This window comes from Amblyomma americanum, chromosome 1 (assembly GCF_052857255.1).
Source record: "Amblyomma americanum isolate KBUSLIRL-KWMA chromosome 1, ASM5285725v1, whole genome shotgun sequence".
NCBI classification, from domain to species: domain Eukaryota; kingdom Metazoa; phylum Arthropoda; class Arachnida; order Ixodida; family Ixodidae; genus Amblyomma; species Amblyomma americanum.
In genome coordinates this window covers 260,147,067-260,153,066 of record NC_135497.1, presented here as the reverse complement: position 1 = coordinate 260,153,066, position 6,000 = coordinate 260,147,067, and the positions used below count along the sequence as shown (strand labels likewise).

The following is a 6,000-nucleotide window of genomic DNA, read 5'->3' as shown; positions in this document are numbered from 1 at the left end:
TTTTAGATATGCCGAAATCAACCCACGCCCTCTGCGGGGTTTTGCACATGTCCATGTAACTCCGATGCTATGCGCGGAATATGGCAGCTCTCTTCGCCGCGCAACGCAGTACTTTCATCCGTGGCACGCACGCAATAGCAAGCTACAGTCGAACTTCGTTGTAACGAAACCGCTTATACTGAAATAATGGATATAACGAAGGAATGAAGACTCCCCTTGGAAGCTCGGTCAACGCGGGCTATATACGGCTATAATGAAGTAATCGCTAGGCCACTTCAACTTCGTTACAACGAGGTCCAACTGTATTCCTTTCACCTGCGGCATCCCTGAACAAGTTGCCTGCCACTGTCCACGTCGTTTCCCGATGTCCCACCCCACAGCACCTGCGACCGCTTTTTCGCCCAGCAAGTCCCGAGTGCCACTGCAGGACTGCCGCATGAGTTTTCACCCGACCATCAGAGCTTCCGCTCTCGTCGCTCCCCTTCCCCTCGTCGTCGCTGCATCTCTCCAGTGCGACGAAATGCTGCTCTCTCTCTCTCTCTCTCTCTCTCTCTCTCTCTCTCTCTCTCTCTCTCTCTCTCTCTCTCTCTCTCTCTCTCTCTCTCTCTCTCTCTCTCTCTCTCTCTTTCCGCTACTGACCCGGAAAACTAACTGCCGCTCGGTCTTCAGCTTCTTGCCTGCCCATCGTAAGATAAAAGAAGCGTTTTTGGGGAGACGATAGGCTCAGCATTGTAGTCCAATATGGCGTTCTCCACAGGATATATGCAGCCCGATGACGATAAAATCGCATCAAAAGGTTCATTATCGTATTAAGTTGTCCTCATATTTTGCACGTACGCTTCATAAATTCAAGTCAAATTTCTTCCTAAGTGCCCTTAGTAGGACGTACCTGCAAAATTGCATCTTTGCAGGTAATAAAACAGTATTCTGCACATTTCCGCGCGTCGCAGAGGCGACATTTAACAGGAGGTACAAAAAATTAGTACCGCTGTTACTGCAGTGTAACGCGAAATGCAGCGGCAGCAGATGTGCAGCCATCCACACACCTGTCTAGAGCACTGGAACGGCGCACCGTGGAGTACACTTTTGTCATTTATGAGTGGCCTATATAGGGTTGGAAACATGTCCTTATAGCGTATGCACATTCCCATAGAACACATTTAACTCATCGTGCCTTGAAAAGCTGTATCGGGCTCACCAGGCAACGACGATGATCATAATTGCAACCCAAAGCTCGCGGTTCGAGCGTTCTAGACAAGTGTGCGGACGACTGTACAAGTGGAATCTATAGTGACGTTGCAGCATAGAGTGGCAAGCCAACGGCAATAATACGCCCACACACGCAGAGCTAGAAACTAGAACCAAAAAGGTTGTCCCGGAATCGCTCGTGAAACGCCTTCGTGGTTCTTTCGGCTTTCACTCGCCTCGGTCGCCACCTCGCTTCGGGTTGTGCGGCACGCCCTTTGGGCCTAGACTCTGAAGCCGCCTTGTCTCAGCTTCGACGGCGCGCACCGCAGGGTCTTCACGCAGCATCCTCTTTTCTGAGGCTTCAGCGTTACGCACTTCTGGGTCTTGACGCCGAAGCCAAATGACCTCGCATTCTGCTGTACAAAGTGTGCGATCCTGACGGGCTCGCCGCTTTCTCTCCTGGAGTCGAGCATGTCGTAACCCTTGCGCGGCAGCAGGGTCCGTTATCGCGCCGAGTGGGGACAGTATACATTTTTTCCCTCTAAAGCTTCTTTTGCGCGATACGTGGTTGAACAATGCGTGCACATTCTTTCATCTCCTCTTTTGGCGGCACTCAGAAGTAATTTTCGAATGGCTGGCGTTGGAACAAGATTGGTTTGGGTTATGTGGGTTTAACGTGCCAAAACGACTCAGGCTATGAGGGAAACGATGAAAACACAGCGCTTGTCTTGCCTTTGTCCCGACTTTGTTGCGTTGTTCACCCACCATGAATGCTTACCAACTCGCCCAAATCTCAGCTTTATTCAATGTGATTTCTAGTGCTTTGGGCTCTAACATGTGTAGAAACTTTAATCTTTCTAATCCTAACGTCATCGTTTCCCTCATAGCAATCTGGGTCTGCAAGGCCAGAGTGCTGTTCTGGCATGTCAGGCAGTCATCGTGCCCTCTTGACGTTCTCGCTGTGAGTAAACTTTTTGAGCCTTCCAGCAGCCACACAAGGAGGGTGTGCAAGATTTACAAGTCAGAACTGTGGAGGCAGGCATGGCTTTTCAAAGACCAACGGCGGGTAGCCTGTCCTCGGGATCGAGATTTCCTAGATTGGTGTGCAGTTTCGGAATGCGTCACCGACGTCCTTTGGAATTCGATTCGACCAACGCTGCCGAAAAGGAAGAGCACGGAAGAAGGGAGGTCCATCGATTTCAGCAAAAAAAAAAAAACGCTTGTCTTGCCTTTGTCCCGCTTTTGTTGCGCTGTTCACCCACCATGAATGCTTACCAACTCACCCAAATCTCAGCTTTCCTCAAGGCGATGAGTGGCTCTGGCCATATCGATGCGGCCCCCTATTACAACGTGCACATGGAAGGCTATTCAGTGCGTGACCGCGCAACTGTTTCTGCAGACTCACCGCATTTCAAGGAAGTGGAAACTCTTTAGCGTAATCCGGTAAATGGTGACTTATCTTATTGTGTTGCCTTCCCCATCTTTTTCACGGCACTAAATCTGGTGATCTATTCGTCGTTCTCCCAGACCTCCTTCTCGACTTCTTCTTGAAAGAGCGGCGACAGGCGTACAAAATGGAACATTCGAGAGGGACAACTTACTCAAGCGCTCACAGTGCATCTGTGCAGTACATGATGTCGTTGCAACGGAGCTGCCTACCCGGTGGGGTGTTGGCATGTGCAGTACACGTGAGTATGCAGCGTCAGAATTAAGCTACACAGCTTCGTCTTCGTTCTACTTGGCGCCAAGGCAGTTGTTCACGACTCCACGCACATCGCCACATTGCCACTGGCCCACGCTCGCCGCGCGTCGTCCTACTTTTTTGAGATGCCCGACCAGGCAAACGAGAGACCAAAGCCTTACCTACGGAAAGAGGAGCGGTGCATTTTTTTATAAAAGTAATTTCGAACGCATTTAATTACTTCTGCTGCTAACTTAACGCTCCAAAGTAATTCAATTAATTACTAAATTACTATAGGATACACATGAACAACTAAGCGGCAAGCGGCTAAGCGGCTCCCTGCCTGGACTCGAATGAGGGTCTGCAGTATTGTGGAAATAAAAAGAAAGTCCCCTCAAAGGAGACTATTCAGCCAGTGGCGCCGATCGATTCTCATGATGTCATGGTTAATCTCTTAGCCTGACGTCGCAGGGGGGGGGGGGGGTGCAGATGAAAGGTGATTAACCATGGCTTAATCGGATTAACCACACCATGATAGAAATCGGTCGATGCCATCGGCTGTAGAGGCCTCCTATGAGGGGCATCTGCTTCTTCTTTTTTGAGTTGTATCCGACTATAGACCTGGAACGTAATTCATTACATTACAAATGACCTGAAAAGTGATCAAATTACTGCAGTTCCATCGCATTAATTTAATTACTGTCGTTTCTCATTTTGGTGACATTTCCCCAAGAATATGGAAGAACCTACAACAGGAATAACCCTGTTGACATCACTAGTAAGGGAATCATGTGTGAAGAGAACTCAGCAACAGGACAACCGCTTGTCATTAACTGCCGCTTTAGGTGCTTTCTTCCAACCTGGCTTCCTTTCAGGAAGAGTCCGTGCATGACAATATGCTGCTAATTTCTGTATTCTGGATAATGAACTTTGTGTTCATATAGTTTTATTTTCCGTTCACTGTTGTCATTATTTTAATGCCGCACGTTTATTTCACTAGACGCTTTTATTCTCACTTCCTGCAGTCGGCACGGACAAAATTAAATGGAACATGGTGAGGCGTTCTAACTGCATGTGCGTGCTGTCTGGGGGAAATTAAAAGGTCTACTATAGTGTGCTTGGGGGACAGTGTCGCTGATATGCAGCTTGTAGACACATCATTGTTGTTCATTTATGCCACCACAGCCGTGAACTAGCGAAAGTAATGGAGAGGGTTCCTTGTCTTCTGACACTGCCTGTGGCCTAGACTAGTAACGTTGCTGTTGATATCCATTTCCGGACTCCACCCTGCACTCTGCTTTACAATTTGCTGAAACTGAAGCGGAAGCTGGCAGACCAGCGTTCCAACTATCGAAGCGTGTGAATTCGTGATTGGCTCGCGGCCTTCGCTTTGGTTATCATGATGGCTCTAGCGTCGAAAAAATCATGCATCTCTCTGTTCTGCGAACAGCTTTGGGATTTAGACCGCTTATTTAGTGCTGTCAACTGCAGTCTTCACTTCAGTGCCAGCAATATTTGATACAGTATGCAGGGTGGCTGGCTGAAACGCTGGATTCAAGCCTTCTGTTCCCCTGCATATTTTACGCAGGGAAGCATAGTAAATGTACCTCCAAAAACATGTGAACAGTATGTGGTTCTTTGCAATATGCTCACGACATCAAAACAAAGAGTGCAACGAACGATTAATGCTTTGCCAGGAGTTTTGAGTCGCCTTTCCACGAAAAGAGTCCAGCTGCTGGCCACATTAACAAAGCGTCAGCTGACGCCAGCCCATTTAGAGACCAAAATGCGGTCTCGAGGCTTGTGACAGTGATTGCGCCCGCAAGGCCCCAATTACGAGGCCAGAGTAGCGCGTCAGGCTCGTAGCAGTCGTCTTCGAAACACCGAAACGCGTGCCCAGCCCTCGTGGCAAGGCGAGTGCCGCAAGGCGTTCTTGTTATTATTTACCGTCGTCGTGGTCATCGAACAGGGGGTCAATGGGACAGCGAGCCGCGTGCTATCCGAGGCGCTCCGCAATGACCAGGGAGCGGTCCTGGAGGCCGCGCGATCGCGCGCCGTACGGCTTCCCCCGTTCTCATCGGGACAGCTGGGGGGAAGGAGGCGCACGAATTCCTCCGCCGCCGCCGCCGCCGCCGCGGCTTACCTGAAGAAACAGGTTTGGGAGGAAGGAGAGGGAAGGGAGGGCGTGCTTTTGGCTCTGACGCGCAGCCACCATACCAGCCGAAGGAGGGCGCAGCCGTTGGCCTGAGAAATCTCTCAGCAAGAAAGTGCGCAAGCGACTTGCAGCCGTTTTTTTCCGCCAAGCTTTTCTCGAAGTTTTCCAAGGACTCGAGTGCGTGGATGAGACCGGGCAACGCTGAGCCCGGGTAGACGACGAGGCAAGGCACCGACAGCGGCATGGCTGCGCTCGATGAGCGCTCCCGGTGCGGCCACTGCTACCGCTTCTGCAAGTGACGGCACCGCGCGACTGGCCGGCGGCCCCTGCGACTGCGCCGCCGCTGGTGGGAATAACGCTCCGGAAACGCGGAAGTTCTGGCTGCGAAAGCGGTCGGACTCGCAGCGCACCGGCAAGTATGCTGTCTGCTTTGTGCTGCGAACGCACGCGTTCAGGGCACGCGGTCGTTTGGACACCTCTCTCCTTCCGTCTCAGGAGCTTGGACCCAGGGTTCGAAGTGACAAGCCCCAGATAAAAAAAAAGCAGACTATGCTGCGTGACTTTTACCAACCGCATGTCTTTTCAGCCTCACTGAAGTCGCTAGCGAGCATATTAGCATGTCTGGAGGGTGGTACGTACATTGTCCTCGAATTCATCTCGCAAAACTTCTGCAGAGTTGAACTTAATAGAGCAATGCACCCTTACTGTAAGAGCAAAGGTATGGTAGACTGCTGTTGACCTCCAGCAATCCTCAGTACCCTTGCTCATACATTTAGCTTATAAGCTCTTCTAACGGAAACTTCACGCGCGCAATGAATGACATTTTAAAACCAAGTCCTTTCAGAATCAGACTCTTAGCGCGAAGAGTGAAATAAGCCCACCATATCGGGCCTTCGTTTACCCCAGCCGTCGGAATTTCATTTCGTCCCGGTGCTGTTTTCATTTTCTTTCTACGTTCATGCTTTAAGGAATTTAG

At 50.4% G+C, this 6,000-nt stretch overlaps 1 protein-coding gene across 2 annotated transcripts in view; it reads left to right on the top strand.

Annotated features, from left to right (window-relative positions):
- The first annotated feature begins 5,082 nt into the window (after positions 1–5,082).
- Positions 5,083–6,000, top strand: part of Cad87A (cadherin 87A) — a 47,985-nt gene continuing 47,067 nt past the window's right edge. For both annotated transcript variants that reach the window (XM_077649116.1, XM_077649117.1), the window contains exon 1: positions 5,083–5,436. The gene's annotated coding sequence lies outside the window, so the exon portion shown is untranslated. The remainder of the gene's footprint in view (positions 5,437–6,000) is intronic.